The 20,774-nt window shown below is 44.1% G+C and overlaps 5 non-coding genes across 5 annotated transcripts; all 5 read right to left on the reverse strand.

Moving 5' to 3' along the window:
• Window positions 1–744: 744 nt before the first annotated feature.
• trnav-aac (transfer RNA valine (anticodon AAC)) lies at window positions 745–817 on the reverse strand. Its single transcript has one exon. It is a non-coding gene; the product is annotated as a tRNA-Val (tRNA).
• A 6,885-nt stretch (window positions 818–7,702) lies between these two features.
• Window positions 7,703–7,775, reverse strand: trnav-aac (transfer RNA valine (anticodon AAC)). The gene has a single exon. It is a non-coding gene; the product is annotated as a tRNA-Val (tRNA).
• Window positions 7,776–11,181: 3,406 nt separating this feature from the next.
• Window positions 11,182–11,254, reverse strand: trnav-aac (transfer RNA valine (anticodon AAC)). The gene has a single exon. It is a non-coding gene; the product is annotated as a tRNA-Val (tRNA).
• A 3,406-nt stretch (window positions 11,255–14,660) lies between these two features.
• trnav-aac (transfer RNA valine (anticodon AAC)) lies at window positions 14,661–14,733 on the reverse strand. The gene has a single exon. It is a non-coding gene; the product is annotated as a tRNA-Val (tRNA).
• Window positions 14,734–18,139: 3,406 nt separating this feature from the next.
• Window positions 18,140–18,212, reverse strand: trnav-cac (transfer RNA valine (anticodon CAC)). The gene has a single exon. It is a non-coding gene; the product is annotated as a tRNA-Val (tRNA).
• Between the last annotated feature and the right edge of the window lie 2,562 nt (window positions 18,213–20,774).

The following is a 20,774-nucleotide window of genomic DNA, read 5'->3' on the forward strand; positions in this document are numbered from 1 at the left end:
GTCATGAACCTTCACCCCTTGTCATAATTGCGGCTGCATGTTAAGAGCTGGGTTATCAAGGTGCTTAAGACACCAAGAATCTGCTGCAGCAGTGGTTAAATTGAAAAGGATTTTTGCCCCTTTTACCCAAGAAGAAATGTTCAGGAGGAGCAATTTCCCCCAACTTGTTTCCACCGGAGATTCATCATTGCAACTCAAAGAAAGTTTCAGTCACTTGGGTGTTCTGTAAGAGCTGCTCGGAGGTTCAGTGACCCGGATATCATGTGCCTACGTTTTGCTGAGCCGGTGCTTGGTTGATGGGGAGATTTGGCCCGGGTTGTGCTATTTTACCTCCCCGAGATGGCCAGTAACCTGTTGATTGAGGCAGCAGACGCCACTTGCTGCTGACAGCGAGTAATTGGACAGTGCGGGTCAAAATATTGCAGCGTGCCCCTGTCTCAACGACTGTGGAACTGGTGAAAGTGAATTGCTGATGTGCTTTTGCCTCGTCTGAAATGAGACTAAGATTCGCTGTTACTTAGCAAGCTCGTGTTGCAGGTTTCTATTCTCATCTGAGCCAAATAAAGTGTCACTGCTCGGTTTTGCGGAACTTTCTGCAGCATCAGGACTAGAAAGAGGAGCGAGTGCAAGGCATTGTGCACACAATGTGCAAGAGAAAGAGGGCTTTGAGAAATTGTGTTGTGTTCATGGGGAATGTCAATGATTGCATATTTCTTGCGAAGAAGTTTGGGTTCGTTTTGAAAATGTTTCTGCCCGGTTTCGAACTGGGGACCTTTTGCATGTTAGGCAAACGTGATCACCACTACACTACAGAAACTCAACACGTTACACCGCTGAGGAAGCTGCAAGTATTGTTAAACTATACAGTCTTAATCGATTTGTGGTGCTTGTTTCATTGAAATGCAATTCCACTGTGACATTTCGCAAGGCTGCAGAGGTATTGACCCAGCCATGGACGATCAGCAGTGCACAACACATCGCCAGTCCATTCAGGCCATCGTACCATTGCCAGTTTTTTCAAAGACTTGCCACTTGGGCCCACTTCCTTAGCTCTGCTTTTCTTTGCCTCTCCTTTCATGCAATTATCCAATTCCCTTTTTTTAAAACTCTCCCTTAAGAAACTAAGTTTGTAAGAGGTGCAGCAGCTGCTGCAGTGTTAATGCACAGTGTGCCATCATTGACAAAGATTCCCTTGTCCAACCACACCAAGACATCCACTTGGGATTCTTGCCAAGTTCTGGATTTCATTTCTCATTATTTACTGATTGCACTGACACATATTTGTGTTTTTAAACTCTTTATTTTGATCAAATGAGTCCTTATTTTGCTGAGTTGCTACATACAATGTGATTACCCTCGCAGTAGAATGCGTAACAGAGGCAGTTATATAATGGGGGCGAAGCTTCACTGCAGCTATACAATGTCCTGGTTGGACCCCACCTGGAGTCCTCTGCATAGTCTGGGCATGCCAATCTATATAGTATACAAATTGGCCTTGGTATACAGGGCAGTTCAGATCCAGCAGAATGTTTGCAGAGTTCAAATGGTTAGATTAGGAAGCCATGTCCCCTCTTCCACAGAGACAGCTGTTGGTTTCCACCTGGTGCCTCACTTGTTTCTGAATTTCAAGGTGTAGAATGAAATCAAGCAACGTAACCCAAGTTTGCAATGCATTCCACGCAATCATCAAACACATCATTCCTGTCTTCCTCACCTTAGCTGCACAGCCCTCGAAACGTTGCAATCCATGTAACACAGTATTTGTTCCAGGTTTAGGCTTTCAGTAGGATTATAATAATATCTGTGCCCTCATCTTGAAATGAGATTCTCAGCAATATCCAACACAAATTGAATTGCATAGATGACAGGCAAATATAGGAAAACAGGTCAGTATGCAACACAATTCCATGGTGCCCATTTTCAGATGCACAATAGTCATCTTTTCCAGCAAATGAAAGAATTTTTCAGTGAATCATTTGCAAAGTCAGAGTTAATGGCATTTGTGCTTTTCTTTCTTCTTGTTTTGCAACATACTGGCGCCTAAATCCAATTCATGTATATTCATGTTTATTGGGGAGACCAAACGCAGACTGGGTGACCGCTTTGCGGAATACGTCGGCTCAGTCCGCAAGCAGGACCCTGAGCTTCCGGTTGCTTGCCATTTCAAGACTGCCCACTGCTCTCATGCTCACATCTCTATCCTGGGATTGCCACAGTGTTCCAGTGAACATCAACACAAGCTCGAAAAACAGCATCCCGTTGACCGATTAGTTTAGTTTGGTGATACAGCAGTGAAACAGGCCCTTCGGCCCACCGAGTCTGTGCTGACCATCGACCACCCATTTATACTAATCCGACACGAATTCCATATTCCTACCACATCCCCACCTTCCCTATATTTCCCTAACACCTCCCTATACGAGGGGCAATTTATAATGGCCAATTAACCTATCAAGCAGCCAGTCTTTGGCATGTGGGAGGAAACCGGAGCACCCAGAGGAATCCCACGCAGACACAGGGAGAACTTGCAAACAACACGCAGGCAGTGCCCAGAATTGAAAGCGGGTCGCTGGAGCTGTGAGGCTGCGGTGTGAACCACTGCACACGAGAGCGTGCCGGACTGAATATTGAGTTCAATAATTCCAGAGCATGACGGGGCCCCCATTTTACTTTCATTTTTTGTTATTTTTCATTTTTACATTTTTTACATTTTTTTGTATGTTTATTTTATTTCATCTTAGTTTGTTCAGTTTGCTTACCCACTGTTTTTTTTCATGTTTGTACTTGCTGCTGTTCAATTTTCAGTCCATTAACAGTCCTCTCTGTACTAATGCTTTGTCTTTCAACACACCATTAACATATTGTTTGCCTTTGCTCCATGACCTTCTGGTCAGCTATTCTGTGGCCTTGTCCAATCTACACCTTCTCCTTTGTTATCTCTTGCTCCACCCCCGCTTTACTTGCTTCTAACCTTTGACATTTCTAATATTTGCCAGTTCTGAAGAAGGGTCACTGAGCCGAAATGTTAACTCTGCTTCTGTCTCCACAGATGCTGCCAGTCGTGCTGAGTATTTCCAGAATTTCTTGTTTTTATTTCAGATTTCCAGCATCCACAGTATTTTGCTTTTATTCATGTATATTCTTCCTCGGTTCAATATGAAGGAGCGCTTTGATATTGAGCGGAGCCGCAGTGCATCTCATTTTCAACACCACCTTGTTAGTGTTCCTGTTACTTGCCGAATGAAGAACAAAATAAAATAATAATTTGGCAGGTCTGCCTGTTTCCTTCGCTTCAGTTACAGAATCAGCCGTGTCCGTCTTTAAGGGAGGCAAAGTACTCCTAGCGGCTCTGCGTGACGCTGAATAGTTATGTTAATCTGCATCAATAAATCCAGGTATGTCTCTGTTACTGACTGAACAAAACGCTAATAAATCTGTGAGCGACTGTCATAACTTAAATAACTTTTTCCCCTCTGCGTGTCATGAACCTTCACCCCTTGTCATATTTGCGGCTGCATGTTAAGAGCTGGGTTATCAAGGTGCTTAAGACACCAAGAATCTGCTGCAGCAGTGGTTAAATTGAAAAGGATTTTTGCCCCTTTTACCCAAGAAGAAATGTTCAGGAGGAGCAATTTCCCCCAACTTGTTTCCACCGGAGATTCATCATTGCAACTCAAAGAAAGTTTCAGTCACTTGGGTGTTCTGTAAGAGCTGCTCGGAGGTTCAGTGACCCGGATATCATGTGCCTACGTTTTGCTGAGCCGGTGCTTGGTTGATGGGGAGATTTGGCCCGGGTTGTGCTATTTTACCTCCCCGAGATGGCCAGTAACCTGTTGATTGAGGCAGCAGACGCCACTTGCTGCTGACAGCGAGTAATTGGACAGTGCGGGTCAAAATATTGCAGCGTGCCCCTGTCTCAACGACTGTGGAGCTGGTGAAAGTGAATTGCTGATGTGCTTTTGCCTCGTCTGAAATGAGACTAAGATTCGCTGTTACTAAGCAAGCTCGTGTTGCAGGTTTCTATTCTCATCTGAGCCAAATAAAGTGTCACTGCTCGGTTTTGCGGAACTTTCTGCAGCATCAGGACCAGAAAGAGGAGCGAGTGCAAGGCATTGTGCACACAAAGTGCAAGAGAAAGAGGGCTTTGAGAAATTGTGTTGTGTTCATGGGGAATGCCAATGATTGCATATTTCTTGCTCAGAAGTTTGGGTTCGTTTTGAAAATGTTTCTGCCCAGTTTCAAACTGGGGACCTATTGCGTGTTAGGCAAACGCGATCATCACTACACTACAGAAACTCAACACACGTGCAGCGTTGAGGAAGCTGCAAGTATTGTTAAACAATACAGTCTTAATCGATTTGTGGTGCTTGTTTCATTGAAATGCAATTCCACTGTGACATTTCGCAAGGCTGCAGAGGTATTGACCCAGCCATGGACGATCAGCAGTGCACAACACATCGCCAGTCCATTCAGGCCATCGTACCATGGGAGTTTTATGAAAGACTTGCCATTTGGGCCCACTTCCTTAGCTCTGCTTTTGTTTGCCTCTCCTTTCATGCAATTATCCAATTCCCTTTTTTTAAAACTCTCCCTTAAGAAACTAAGTTTGTAAGAGGTGCAGCAGCTGCTGCAGTGTTAATGCACAGTGTGCCATCATTGACAAAGATTCCCTTCCCCAACCACACCAAGACATCCACTTGGGATTCTTGCCAACTTCTGGATTTCATTTCTCATTATTTACTGATTGCACTGCCACATATTTGTGTTTTTAAACTCTTTATTTTGATCAAATGAGTCCTTATTTTGCTGAGATGCTACATACAATGTGATTACCCTCGCAGTAGAATGCGTAACAGAGGCAGTTATATAATGGGGGCGAAGCTTCACTGCAGCTATATAATGTCCTGGTTGGACCCCACCTGGAGTCCTCTGCATCGTCTGGGCATGCCAATTTATATAGTATACAAATTGGCCTTGGTATACAGGGCACTTCAGATCCAGCAGAATGTTTGCAGAGTTCAAATGGTTAGATTAGGAAGCCATGTCCCCTCTTCCACAGAGACAGCTGTTGGTTTCCACCTGGTGCCTCACTTGTTTCTGAATTTCAAGGTGTAGAATGAAATCAAGCAACGTAACCCAAGTTTGCAATGCATTCCACGCAATCATCAAACACATCATTCCTGTCTTCCTCACCTTAGCTGCACAGCCCTCGAAACGTTGCAATCCATGTAACACAGTATTTGTTCCAGGTTTAGGCTTTCAGCCGTATTATAATAATATCTGTGCCCTCATCTTGAAATGAGATTCTCAGCAATATCCAACACAAATTGAATTGCATAGATGACAGGCAAATATAGGAAAACAGGTCAGTATGCAACACAATTCCATGGTGCCCATTTTCAGATGCACAATAGTCATCTTTTCCAGCAAATGAAAGAATTTTTCAGTGAATCATTTGCAAAGTCAGAGTTAATGGCATTTGTGCTTTTCTTTCTTCTTGTTTTGCAACATACTGGCGCCTAAATCCAATTCATGTATATTCATGTTTATTGGGGAGACCAAACGCAGACTGGGTGACCGCTTTGCGGAATACGTCGGCTCAGTCCGCAAGCAGGACCCTGAGCTTCCGGTTGCTTGCCATTTCAAGACTGCCCACTGCTCTCATGCTCACATCTCTATCCTGGGATTGCCTCAGTGTTCCAGTGAACATCAACACAAGCTCGAAAAACAGCATCCCGTTGACCGATTAGTTTAGTTTGGTGATACAGCAGTGAAACAGGCCCTTCGGCCCACCGAGTCTGTGCTGACCATCGACCACCCATTTATACTAATCCGACACGAATTCCATATTCCTACCACATCCCCACCTTCCCTATATTTCCCCACCACCTCCCTATACGAGGGGCAATTTATAATGGCCAATTAACCTATCAAGCAGCCAGTCTTTGGCATGTGGGAGGAAACCGGAGCACCCAGAGGAATCCCACGCAGACACAGGGAGAACTTGCAAACACCACGCAGGCAGTGCCCAGAATTGAAAGCGGGTCGCTGGAGCTGTGAGGCTGCGGTGTGAACCACTGCACACGAGAGCGTGCCGGACTGAATATTGAGTTCAATAATTCCAGAGCATGACGGGGCCCCCATTTTACTTTCATTTTTTGTTATTTTTCATTTTTACATTTTTTACATTTTTTTGTATGTTTATTTTATTTCATCTTAGTTTGTTCAGTTTGCTTACCCACTGTTTTTTTTCCTGTTTGTACTTGCTGCTGTTCAATTTTCAGTCCATTAACAGTCCTCTCTGTACTAATGCTTTGTCTTTCAACACACCATTAACATATTGTTTGCCTTTGCTCCATGACCTTCTGGTCAGCTATTCTGTGGCCTTGTCCAATCTACACCTTCTCCTTTGTTATCTCTTGCTCCACCCCCGCTTTACTTGCTTCTAACCTTTGACATTTCTAATATTTGCCAGTTCTGAAGAAGGGTCACTGAGCCGAAATGTTAACTCTGCTTCTGTCTCCACAGATGCTGCCAGTCGTGCTGAGTATTTCCAGAATTTCTTGTTTTTATTTCAGATTTCCAGCATCCACAGTATTTTGCTTTTATTCATGTATATTCTTCCTCGGTTCAATATGAAGGAGCGCTTTGATATTGAGCGGAGCCGCAGTGCATCTCATTTTCAACGCCACCTTGTTAGTGTTCCTGTTACTTGCCGAATGAAGAACAAAATAAAATAATAATTTGGCAGGTCTGCCTGTTTCCTTAGCTTCAGTTACAGAATCAGCCGTGTCCGTCTTTAAGGGAGGCAAAGTACTCCTAGCGGCTCTGCGTGACGCTGAATAGTTATGTTAATCTGCATCAATAAATCCAGGTATGTCTCTGTTACTGACTGAACAAAACGCTAATAAATCTGTGAGCGACTGTCATAACTTAAATAACTTTTTCCCCTCTGCGTGTCATGAACCTTCACCCCTTGTCATATTTGCGGCTGCATGTTAAGAGCTGGGTTATCAAGGTGCTTAAGACACCAAGAATCTGCTGCAGCAGTGGTTAAATTGAAAAGGATTTTTGCCCCTTTTACCCAAGAAGAAATGTTCAGGAGGAGCAATTTCCCCCAACTTGTTTCCACCGGAGATTCATCATTGCAACTCAAAGAAAGTTTCAGTCACTTGGGTGTTCTGTAAGAGCTGCTCGGAGGTTCAGTGACCCGGATATCATGTGCCTACGTTTTGCTGAGCCGGTGCTTGGTTGATGGGGAGATTTGGCCCGGGTTGTGCTATTTTACCTCCCCGAGATGGCCAGTAACCTGTTGATTGAGGCAGCAGACGCCACTTGCTGCTGACAGCGAGTAATTGGACAGTGCGGGTCAAAATATTGCAGCGTGCCCCTGTCTCAACGACTGTGGAGCTGGTGAAAGTGAATTGCTGATGTGCTTTTGCCTCGTCTGAAATGAGACTAAGATTCGCTGTTACTAAGCAAGCTCGTGTTGCAGGTTTCTATTCTCATCTGAGCCAAATGAAGTGTCACTGCTCGGTTTTGCGGAACTTTCTGCAGCATCAGGACGAGAAAGAGGAGCGAGTGCAAGGCATTGTGCACACAATGTGCAAGAGAAAGAGGGCTTTGAGAAATTGTGTTGTGTTCATGGGGAATGTCAATGATTGCATATTTCTTGCGAAGAAGTTTGGGTTCGTTTTGAAAATGTTTCTGCCCGGTTTCGAACTGGGGACCTTTTGCGTGTTAGGCAAACGTGATCACCACTACACTACAGAAACTCAACACGTTACACCGCTGAGGAAGCTGCAAGTATTGTTAAACTATACAGTCTTAATCGATTTGTGGTGCTTGTTTCATTGAAATGCAATTCCACTGTGACATTTCGCAAGGCTGCAGAGGTATTGACCCAGCCATGGACGATCAGCAGTGCACAACACATCGCCAGTCCATTCAGGCCATCGTACCATTGCCAGTTTTTTCAAAGACTTGCCACTTGGGCCCACTTCCTTAGCTCTGCTTTTCATTGCCTCTCCTTTCATGCAATTATCCAATTCCCTTTTTTTAAAACTCTCCCTTAAGAAACTAAGTTTGTAAGAGGTGCAGCAGCTGCTGCAGTGTTAATGCACAGTGTGCCATCATTGACAAAGATTCCCTTGTCCAACCACACCAAGACATCCACTTGGGATTCTTGCCAAGTTCTGGATTTCATTTCTCATTATTTACTGATTGCACTGACACATATTTGTGTTTTTAAACTCTTTATTTTGATCAAATGAGTCCTTATTTTGCTGAGTTGCTACATACAATGTGATTACCCTCGCAGTAGAATGCGTAACAGAGGCAGTTATATAATGGGGGCGAAGCTTCACTGCAGCTATACAATGTCCTGGTTGGACCCCACCTGGAGTCCTCTGCATAGTCTGGGCATGCCAATCTATATAGTATACAAATTGGCCTTGGTATACAGGGCAGTTCAGATCCAGCAGAATGTTTGCAGAGTTCAAATGGTTAGATTAGGAAGCCATGTCCCCTCTTCCACAGAGACAGCTGTTGGTTTCCACCTGGTGCCTCACTTGTTTCTGAATTTCAAGGTGTAGAATGAAATCAAGCAACGTAACCCAAGTTTGCAATGCATTCCACGCAATCATCAAACACATCATTCCTGTCTTCCTCACCTTAGCTGCACAGCCCTCGAAACGTTGCAATCCATGTAACACAGTATTTGTTCCAGGTTTAGGCTTTCAGTAGGATTATAATAATATCTGTGCCCTCATCTTGAAATGAGATTCTCAGCAATATCCAACACAAATTGAATTGCATAGATGACAGGCAAATATAGGAAAACAGGTCAGTATGCAACACAATTCCATGGTGCCCATTTTCAGATGCACAATAGTCATCTTTTCCAGCAAATGAAAGAATTTTTCAGTGAATCATTTGCAAAGTCAGAGTTAATGGCATTTGTGCTTTTCTTTCTTCTTGTTTTGCAACATACTGGCGCCTAAATCCAATTCATGTATATTCATGTTTATTGGGGAGACCAAACGCAGACTGGGTGACCGCTTTGCGGAATACGTCGGCTCAGTCCGCAAGCAGGACCCTGAGCTTCCGGTTGCTTGCCATTTCAAGACTGCCCACTGCTCTCATGCTCACATCTCTATCCTGGGATTGCCACAGTGTTCCAGTGAACATCAACACAAGCTCGAAAAACAGCATCCCGTTGACCGATTAGTTTAGTTTGGTGATACAGCAGTGAAACAGGCCCTTCGGCCCACCGAGTCTGTGCTGACCATCGACCACCCATTTATACTAATCCGACACGAATTCCATATTCCTACCACATCCCCACCTTCCCTATATTTCCCTAACACCTCCCTATACGAGGGGCAATTTATAATGGCCAATTAACCTATCAAGCAGCCAGTCTTTGGCATGTGGGAGGAAACCGGAGCACCCAGAGGAATCCCACGCAGACACAGGGAGAACTTGCAAACAACACGCAGGCAGTGCCCAGAATTGAAAGCGGGTCGCTGGAGCTGTGAGGCTGCGGTGTGAACCACTGCACACGAGAGCGTGCCGGACTGAATATTGAGTTCAATAATTCCAGAGCATGACGGGGCCCCCATTTTACTTTCATTTTTTGTTATTTTTCATTTTTACATTTTTTACATTTTTTTGTATGTTTATTTTATTTCATCTTAGTTTGTTCAGTTTGCTTACCCACTGTTTTTTTTCATGTTTGTACTTGCTGCTGTTCAATTTTCAGTCCATTAACAGTCCTCTCTGTACTAATGCTTTGTCTTTCAACACACCATTAACATATTGTTTGCCTTTGCTCCATGACCTTCTGGTCAGCTATTCTGTGGCCTTGTCCAATCTACACCTTCTCCTTTGTTATCTCTTGCTCCACCCCCGCTTTACTTGCTTCTAACCTTTGACATTTCTAATATTTGCCAGTTCTGAAGAAGGGTCACTGAGCCGAAATGTTAACTCTGCTTCTGTCTCCACAGATGCTGCCAGTCGTGCTGAGTATTTCCAGAATTTCTTGTTTTTATTTCAGATTTCCAGCATCCACAGTATTTTGCTTTTATTCATGTATATTCTTCCTCGGTTCAATATGAAGGAGCGCTTTGATATTGAGCGGAGCCGCAGTGCATCTCATTTTCAACACCACCTTGTTAGTGTTCCTGTTACTTGCCGAATGAAGAACAAAATAAAATAATAATTTGGCAGGTCTGCCTGTTTCCTTCGCTTCAGTTACAGAATCAGCCGTGTCCGTCTTTAAGGGAGGCAAAGTACTCCTAGCGGCTCTGCGTGACGCTGAATAGTTATGTTAATCTGCATCAATAAATCCAGGTATGTCTCTGTTACTGACTGAACAAAACGCTAATAAATCTGTGAGCGACTGTCATAACTTAAATAACTTTTTCCCCTCTGCGTGTCATGAACCTTCACCCCTTGTCATATTTGCGGCTGCATGTTAAGAGCTGGGTTATCAAGGTGCTTAAGACACCAAGAATCTGCTGCAGCAGTGGTTAAATTGAAAAGGATTTTTGCCCCTTTTACCCAAGAAGAAATGTTCAGGAGGAGCAATTTCCCCCAACTTGTTTCCACCGGAGATTCATCATTGCAACTCAAAGAAAGTTTCAGTCACTTGGGTGTTCTGTAAGAGCTGCTCGGAGGTTCAGTGACCCGGATATCATGTGCCTACGTTTTGCTGAGCCGGTGCTTGGTTGATGGGGAGATTTGGCCCGGGTTGTGCTATTTTACCTCCCCGAGATGGCCAGTAACCTGTTGATTGAGGCAGCAGACGCCACTTGCTGCTGACAGCGAGTAATTGGACAGTGCGGGTCAAAATATTGCAGCGTGCCCCTGTCTCAACGACTGTGGAGCTGGTGAAAGTGAATTGCTGATGTGCTTTTGCCTCGTCTGAAATGAGACTAAGATTCGCTGTTACTAAGCAAGCTCGTGTTGCAGGTTTCTATTCTCATCTGAGCCAAATAAAGTGTCACTGCTCGGTTTTGCGGAACTTTCTGCAGCATCAGGACCAGAAAGAGGAGCGAGTGCAAGGCATTGTGCACACAAAGTGCAAGAGAAAGAGGGCTTTGAGAAATTGTGTTGTGTTCATGGGGAATGCCAATGATTGCATATTTCTTGCTCAGAAGTTTGGGTTCGTTTTGAAAATGTTTCTGCCCAGTTTCAAACTGGGGACCTATTGCGTGTTAGGCAAACGCGATCACCACTACACTACAGAAACTCAACACATGTGCAGCGTTGAGGAAGCTGCAAGTATTGTTAAACAATACAGTCTTAATCGATTTGTGGTGCTTGTTTCATTGAAATGCAATTCCACTGTGACATTTCGCAAGGCTGCAGAGGTATTGACCCAGCCATGGACGATCAGCAGTGCACAACACATCGCCAGTCCATTCAGGCCATCGTACCATGGGAGTTTTATGAAAGACTTGCCATTTGGGCCCACTTCCTTAGCTCTGCTTTTGTTTGCCTCTCCTTTCATGCAATTATCCAATTCCCTTTTTTTAAAACTCTCCCTTAAGAAACTAAGTTTGTAAGAGGTGCAGCAGCTGCTGCAGTGTTAATGCACAGTGTGCCATCATTGACAAAGATTCCCTTCCCCAACCACACCAAGACATCCACTTGGGATTCTTGCCAACTTCTGGATTTCATTTCTCATTATTTACTGATTGCACTGCCACATATTTGTGTTTTTAAACTCTTTATTTTGATCAAATGAGTCCTTATTTTGCTGAGATGCTACATACAATGTGATTACCCTCGCAGTAGAATGCGTAACAGAGGCAGTTATATAATGGGGGCGAAGCTTCACTGCAGCTATATAATGTCCTGGTTGGACCCCACCTGGAGTCCTCTGCATCGTCTGGGCATGCCAATTTATATAGTATACAAATTGGCCTTGGTATACAGGGCACTTCAGATCCAGCAGAATGTTTGCAGAGTTCAAATGGTTAGATTAGGAAGCCATGTCCCCTCTTCCACAGAGACAGCTGTTGGTTTCCACCTGGTGCCTCACTTGTTTCTGAATTTCAAGGTGTAGAATGAAATCAAGCAACGTAACCCAAGTTTGCAATGCATTCCACGCAATCATCAAACACATCATTCCTGTCTTCCTCACCTTAGCTGCACAGCCCTCGAAACGTTGCAATCCATGTAACACAGTATTTGTTCCAGGTTTAGGCTTTCAGCCGTATTATAATAATATCTGTGCCCTCATCTTGAAATGAGATTCTCAGCAATATCCAACACAAATTGAATTGCATAGATGACAGGCAAATATAGGAAAACAGGTCAGTATGCAACACAATTCCATGGTGCCCATTTTCAGATGCACAATAGTCATCTTTTCCAGCAAATGAAAGAATTTTTCAGTGAATCATTTGCAAAGTCAGAGTTAATGGCATTTGTGCTTTTCTTTCTTCTTGTTTTGCAACATACTGGCGCCTAAATCCAATTCATGTATATTCATGTTTATTGGGGAGACCAAACGCAGACTGGGTGACCGCTTTGCGGAATACGTCGGCTCAGTCCGCAAGCAGGACCCTGAGCTTCCGGTTGCTTGCCATTTCAAGACTGCCCACTGCTCTCATGCTCACATCTCTATCCTGGGATTGCCTCAGTGTTCCAGTGAACATCAACACAAGCTCGAAAAACAGCATCCCGTTGACCGATTAGTTTAGTTTGGTGATACAGCAGTGAAACAGGCCCTTCGGCCCACCGAGTCTGTGCTGACCATCGACCACCCATTTATACTAATCCGACACGAATTCCATATTCCTACCACATCCCCACCTTCCCTATATTTCCCCACCACCTCCCTATACGAGGGGCAATTTATAATGGCCAATTAACCTATCAAGCAGCCAGTCTTTGGCATGTGGGAGGAAACCGGAGCACCCAGAGGAATCCCACGCAGACACAGGGAGAACTTGCAAACACCACGCAGGCAGTGCCCAGAATTGAAAGCGGGTCGCTGGAGCTGTGAGGCTGCGGTGTGAACCACTGCACACGAGAGCGTGCCGGACTGAATATTGAGTTCAATAATTCCAGAGCATGACGGGGCCCCCATTTTACTTTCATTTTTTGTTATTTTTCATTTTTACATTTTTTACATTTTTTTGTATGTTTATTTTATTTCATCTTAGTTTGTTCAGTTTGCTTACCCACTGTTTTTTTTCCTGTTTGTACTTGCTGCTGTTCAATTTTCAGTCCATTAACAGTCCTCTCTGTACTAATGCTTTGTCTTTCAACACACCATTAACATATTGTTTGCCTTTGCTCCATGACCTTCTGGTCAGCTATTCTGTGGCCTTGTCCAATCTACACCTTCTCCTTTGTTATCTCTTGCTCCACCCCCGCTTTACTTGCTTCTAACCTTTGACATTTCTAATATTTGCCAGTTCTGAAGAAGGGTCACTGAGCCGAAATGTTAACTCTGCTTCTGTCTCCACAGATGCTGCCAGTCGTGCTGAGTATTTCCAGAATTTCTTGTTTTTATTTCAGATTTCCAGCATCCACAGTATTTTGCTTTTATTCATGTATATTCTTCCTCGGTTCAATATGAAGGAGCGCTTTGATATTGAGCGGAGCCGCAGTGCATCTCATTTTCAACGCCACCTTGTTAGTGTTCCTGTTACTTGCCGAATGAAGAACAAAATAAAATAATAATTTGGCAGGTCTGCCTGTTTCCTTAGCTTCAGTTACAGAATCAGCCGTGTCCGTCTTTAAGGGAGGCAAAGTACTCCTAGCGGCTCTGCGTGACGCTGAATAGTTATGTTAATCTGCATCAATAAATCCAGGTATGTCTCTGTTACTGACTGAACAAAACGCTAATAAATCTGTGAGCGACTGTCATAACTTAAATAACTTTTTCCCCTCTGCGTGTCATGAACCTTCACCCCTTGTCATATTTGCGGCTGCATGTTAAGAGCTGGGTTATCAAGGTGCTTAAGACACCAAGAATCTGCTGCAGCAGTGGTTAAATTGAAAAGGATTTTTGCCCCTTTTACCCAAGAAGAAATGTTCAGGAGGAGCAATTTCCCCCAACTTGTTTCCACCGGAGATTCATCATTGCAACTCAAAGAAAGTTTCAGTCACTTGGGTGTTCTGTAAGAGCTGCTCGGAGGTTCAGTGACCCGGATATCATGTGCCTACGTTTTGCTGAGCCGGTGCTTGGTTGATGGGGAGATTTGGCCCGGGTTGTGCTATTTTACCTCCCCGAGATGGCCAGTAACCTGTTGATTGAGGCAGCAGACGCCACTTGCTGCTGACAGCGAGTAATTGGACAGTGCGGGTCAAAATATTGCAGCGTGCCCCTGTCTCAACGACTGTGGAGCTGGTGAAAGTGAATTGCTGATGTGCTTTTGCCTCGTCTGAAATGAGACTAAGATTCGCTGTTACTAAGCAAGCTCGTGTTGCAGGTTTCTATTCTCATCTGAGCCAAATGAAGTGTCACTGCTCGGTTTTGCGGAACTTTCTGCAGCATCAGGACGAGAAAGAGGAGCGAGTGCAAGGCATTGTGCACACAATGTGCAAGAGAAAGAGGGCTTTGAGAAATTGTGTTGTGTTCATGGGGAATGCCAATGATTGCATATTTCTTGCGAAGACGTTCGGGTTCGTTTTGAAAATGTTTCTGGCCAGTTTCGAACTGGGGACCTTTTGCATGTTAGGCAAACACGATCACCACTACACTACAGAAACTCAACATGTTACAGCGCTGAGGAAGCTGCATGTATTGTTAAACTATACAGTCTTAATCGATTTGTGGTGCTTGTTTCATTGAAATGCAATTCCACTGTGACATTTCGCAAGGCTGCAGAGGTATTGACCCAGCCATGGACGATCAGCAGTGCACAACACATCGCCAGTCCATTCAGGCCATCGTACCATTGCCAGTTTTTTCAAAGACTTGCCACTTGGGCCCACTTCCTTAGCTCTGCTTTTCTTTGCCTCTCCTTTCATGCAATTATCCAATTCCCTTTTTTTAAAACTCTCCCTTAAGAAACTAAGTTTGTAAGAGGTGCAGCAGCTGCTGCAGTGTTAATGCACAGTGTGCCATCATTGACAAAGATTCCCTTCCCCAACCACACCAAGACATCCACTTGGGATTCTTGCCAACTTCTGGATTTCATTTCTCATTATTTACTGATTGCACTGACACATATTTGTGTTTTTAAACTCTTTATTTTGATCAAATGAGTCCTTATTTTGCTGAGTTGCTACATACAATGTGATTACCCTCGCAGTAGAATGCGTAACAGAGGCAGTTATATAATGGGGGCGAAGCTTCACTGCAGCTATATAATGTCCTGGATGGACCCCACCTGGAGTCCTCTGCATAGTCTGGGCATGCCAATTTATATAGTATACAAATTGGCCTTGGTGTACAGGGCAGTTCAGATCCAGCAGAATGTTTGCAGAGTTCAAATGGTTAGATTAGGAAGCCATGTCCCCTCTTCCACAGAGACAGCTGTTGGTTTCCACCTGGTGCCTCACTTGTTTCTGAATTTCAAGGTGTAGAATGAAATCAAGCAACGTAACCCAAGTTTGCAATGCATTCCACGCAATCATCAAACACATCATTCCTGTCTTCCTCACCTTAGCTGCACAGCCCTCGAAACGTTGCAATCCATGTAACACAGTATTTGTTCCAGGTTTAGGCTTTCAGCCGTATTATAATAATATCTGTGCCCTCATCTTGAAATGAGATTCTCAGCAATATCCAACACAAATTGAATTGCATAGATGACAGGCAAATATAGGAAAACAGGTCAGTATGCAACACAATTCCATGGTGCCCATTTTCAGATGCACAATAGTCATCTTTTCCAGCAAATGAAAGAATTTTTCAGTGAATCATTTGCAAAGTCAGAGTTAATGGCATTTGTGCTTTTCTTTCTTCTTGTTTTGCAACATACTGGCGCCTAAATCCAATTCATGTATATTCATGTTTATTGGGGAGACCAAACGCAGACTGGGTGACCGCTTTGCGGAATACGTCGGCTCAGTCCGCAAGCAGGACCCTGAGCTTCCAGTTGCTTGCCATTTCAAGACTGCCCACTGCTCTCATGCTCACATCTCTATCCTGGGATTGCCTCAGTGTTCCAGTGAACATCAACACAAGCTCGAAAAACAGCATCCCGTTGACCGATTAGTTTAGTTTGGTGATACAGCAGTGAAACAGGCCCTTCGGCCCACCGAGTCTGTGCTGACCATCGACCACCCATTTATACTAATCCGACACGAATTCCATATTCCTACCACATCCCCACCTTCCCTATATTTCCCCACCACCTCCCTATACGAGGGGCAATTTATAATGGCCAATTAACCTATCAAGCAGCCAGTCTTTGGCATGTGGGAGGAAACCGGAGCACCCAGAGGAATCCCACGCAGACACAGGGAGAACTTGCAAACACCACGCAGGCAGTGCCCAGAATTGAAAGCGGGTCGCTGGAGCTGTGAGGCTGCGGTGTGAACCACTGCACACGAGAGCGTGCCGGACTGAATATTGAGTTCAATAATTCCAGAGCATGACGGGGCCCCCATTTTACTTTCATTTTTTGTTATTTTTCATTTTTACATTTTTTACATTTTTTTGTATGTTTATTTTATTTCATCTTAGTTTGTTCAGTTTGCTTACCCACTGTTTTTTTTCCTGTTTGTACTTGCTGCTGTTCAATTTTCAGTCCATTAACAGTCCTCTCTGTACTAATGCTTTGTCTTTCAACACACCATTAACATATTGTTTGCCTTTGCTCCATGACCTTCTGGTCAGCTATTCTGTGGCCTTGTCCAATCTACACCTTCTCCTTTGTTATCTCTTGCTCCACCCCCGCTTTACTTCCTTCTAACCTTTGACATTTCTAATATTTGCCAGTTCTGAAGAAGGGTCACTGAGCCGAAATGTTAACTCTGCTTCTGTCTCCACAGATGCTGCCAGACCTGCTGAGTATTTCCAGAATTTCTTGTTTTTATTTCAGATTTCCAGCATCCACAGTATTTTGCTTTTATTCATGTATATTCTTCCTCGGTTCAATATGAAGGAGCGCTTTGATATTGAGCGGAGCCGCAGTGCATCTCATTTTCAACGCCACCTTGTTAGTGTTCCTGTTACTTGCCGAATGAAGAACAAAATAAAATGATAATTTGGCAGGTCTGCCTGTTTCCTTCGCTTCAGTTACAGAATCAGCTGTGTCCGTCTTTAAGGGAGGCAAAGTACTCCTAGCGGCTCTGCGTGACGCTGAATAGTTATGTTAATCTGCATCAATAAATCCAGGTATGTCTCTGTTACTGACTGAACAAAACTTTAATAAATCTGTGAGCGACTGTCATAACTTAAATAACTTTTTCCCCTCTGCGTGTCATGAACCTTTACCCCTTGTCATAATTGCGGCTGCATGTTAAGAGCTGGGTTATCAAGGTGCTTAAGACACCAAGAATCTGCTGCAGCAGTGGTTAAATTGAAAAGGATTTTTGCCCCTTTTACCCAAGAAGAAATGTTCAGGAGGAGCAATTTCCCCCAACTTGTTTCCACCGGAGATTCATCATTGCAACTCAAAGAAAGTTTCAGTCACTTGGGTGTTCTGTCAGAGCTGCTTGGAGGTTCAGTGACCCGGATATCATGTGCCTACGTTTTGCGGAGCCGGTGCTTGGTTTCTGGGGAGATTTGGCCCGGGTTGTGCTATTTTACCTCCCCGAGATGGCCAGTAACCTGTTGATTGAGGCAGCAGACGCCTCTTGCTGCTGACAGCGAGTAATTGGACAGTGCCGTTCAAAATATTGCAGCGTGCCCCTGTCTCAACGACTGTGGAGCTGGTGAAAGTGAATTGCTGATGTGCTTTTGCCTCGTCTGAAATGAGACTAAGATTCGCTGTTACTTAGCAAGCTCGTGTTGCAGGTTTCTATTCTTATCTGAGCCAAATAAAGTGTCACTGCTCGGTTTTGAGGAACTTTCTGCAGCATCAGGACTAGAAAAAGGAGCGAGTGCAAGGCATTGTGCACACAATGTGCAAGAGAAAGAGGGCTTTGAGAAATTGTGTTGTGTTCATGGGGAATGTCAATGATTGCATGTTTCGAGCGAAGAAATTTGGGTTCGTTTTGAAAATGTTTCTGCCCAGTTTCGACCTGGGGACCTTTTGCGTGTGAGGCAAACGTGATCACCACTACACTACAGAAACTCAACACACTGACAGCGCTGAGGAAGCTGCAAGTATTGTTAAACTATACAGTCTTAATCGATTTGTGGTGCTTGTTTGATTGAAATGCAATTCCACTGTGACATTTCGCAAGGCTGCAGAGGTATTGACCCAGCCATGGACGATCAGCAGTGCACAACACATCGCCAGTCCATTCAGGCCATCGTACCGTGGCAGTTTTATGAAAGACTTGCCATTTGGGCCCACTTCCTTCGCTCTGCTTTTGTTTGCCTCTCCTTTCATGCAATTATCCAATTCCCTTTTTTTAAAACTCTCCCTTAAGAAACTAAGTTTGTAAGAGGTGCAGCAGCTGCTGCAGTGTTAATGCACAGTGTGCCATCATTGACAAAGATTCCCTTCCCCAACCACACCAAGACATCCACTTGGGATCCTTGCCAAGTTCTGGATTTCATTTCTCATTATTTACTGATTGCACTGACACATATTTGTGTTTTTAAACTCTTTATTTTGATCAAATGAGTCCTTATTTTGCTGAGATGCTACATGCAATGTGATTACCCTCGCAGTAGAATGCGTAACAGAGGCAGTTATATAATGGGGGAGAAGCTTCACTGCAGCTATATAATGTCCTGGTTGGACCCCACCTGGAGTCCTCTGCATAGTCTGGGCATGCCAATTTATATAGTATACAAATTGGCCTTGGTATACAGGGCAGTTCAGATCCAGCAGAATGTTTGCAGAGTTCAAATGGTTAGATTAGGAAGCCATGTCCCCTCTTCCACAGAGACAGCTGTTGGTTTCCACCTGGTGCCTCACTTGTTTCTGAATTTCAAGGTGTAGAATGAAATCAAGCAACGTAACCCAAGTTTGCAATGCATTCCACGCAATCATCAAACACATCATTCCTGTCTTCCTCACCTTAGCTGCACAGCCCTCGAAACGTTGCAATCCATGTAACACAGTATTTGTTCCAGGTTTAGGCTTTCAGCCGTATCATAATAATATCTGTGCCCTCATCTTGAAATGAGATTCTCAGCAATATCCAACACAAATTGAATTGCATAGATGACAGGCAAATATAGGAAAACAGGTCAGTATGCAACACAATTCCATGGTGCCCATTTTCAGATGCACAATAGTCATCTATTCCAGCAAATGAAAGAATTTTTCAGTGAATCATTTGCAAAGTCAGAGTTAATGGCATTTTTGCTTTTCTTTCTTCTTGTTTTGCAACATACTGGCACCTAAATCCAATTCATGTATATTCATGTTTATTGGGGAGACCAAACGCAGACTGGGTGACCGCTTTGCGGAATACGTCGGCTCAGTCCGCAAGCAGGACCCTGAGCTTCCGGTTGCTTGCTATTTCAAGACTGCCCACTGCTCTCATGCTCACATCTCTATCCTGGGATTGCCTCAGTGTTCCAGTGAACATCAACACAAGCTCGAAAAACAGCATCCCGTTGACCGATTAGTTTAGTTTGGTGATACAGCAGTGAAACAGGCCCTTCGGCCCACCGAGTCTGTGCTGACCATCAACCACCCATTTATACTAATCCGACACGAATTCCATATTCCTACCACATCCCCACCTTCCCTATATTTCCCCACCACCTCCCTATACGAGGGGCAATTTATAATGGCCAATTAACCTATCAAGCAGCCAGTCTTTGGCATGTGGGAGGAAACCGGAGCACCCAGAGGAATCCCACGCAGACACAGGGAGAACTTGCAAACACCACGCAGGCAGTGCCCAGAATTGAAAGCGGGTCGCTGGAGCTGTGAGGCTGCGGTGTGAACCACTGCACACGAGAGCGTGCCGGACTGAATATTGAGTTCAATAATTCCAGAGCATGACGGGGCCCCCATTTTACTTTCATTTTTTGTTATTTTTCATTTTTACATTTTTTACATTTTTTTGTATGTTTATTTTATTTCATCTTAGTTTGTTCAGTTTGCTTACCCACTGTTTTTTTTTCCTGTTTGTACTTGCTGCTGTTCAATTTTCAGTCCATTAACAGTCCTCTCTGTACTAATGCTTTGTCTTTCAACACACCATTAACATATTGTTTGCCTTTGCTCCATGACCTTCTGGTCAGCTATTCTGTGGCCTTGTCCAATCTACACCTTCTCCTTTGTTATCTCTTGCTCCACCCCCGCTTTACTTGCTTCTAACCTTTGACATTTCTAATATTTGCCAGTTCTGAAGAAGGGTCACTGAGCCGAAATGTTAACTCTGCTTCTGTCTCCACAGATGCTGCCAGACCTGCTGAGTATTTCCAGAATTTCTTGTTTTTATTTCAGATTTCCAGCATCCACAGTATTTTGCTTTTATTCATGTATATTCTTCCTCGGTTCAATATGAAGGAGCGCTTTGATATTGAGTGGAGCCGCAGTGCATCTCATTTTCAACGCCACCTTGTTAGTGTTCCTGTTACTTGCCGAATGAAGAACAAAATAAAATGATAATTTGGCAGGTCTGCCTGTTTCCTTCGCTTCAGTTACAGAATCAGCTGTGTCCGTCTTTAAGGGAGGCAAAGTACTCCTAGCGGCTCTGCGTGACGCTGAATAGTTATGTTAATC

The sequence above is a fragment of the Heterodontus francisci genome, chromosome 22 (assembly GCF_036365525.1).
Source record: "Heterodontus francisci isolate sHetFra1 chromosome 22, sHetFra1.hap1, whole genome shotgun sequence".
Classification (NCBI taxonomy): domain Eukaryota; kingdom Metazoa; phylum Chordata; class Chondrichthyes; order Heterodontiformes; family Heterodontidae; genus Heterodontus; species Heterodontus francisci.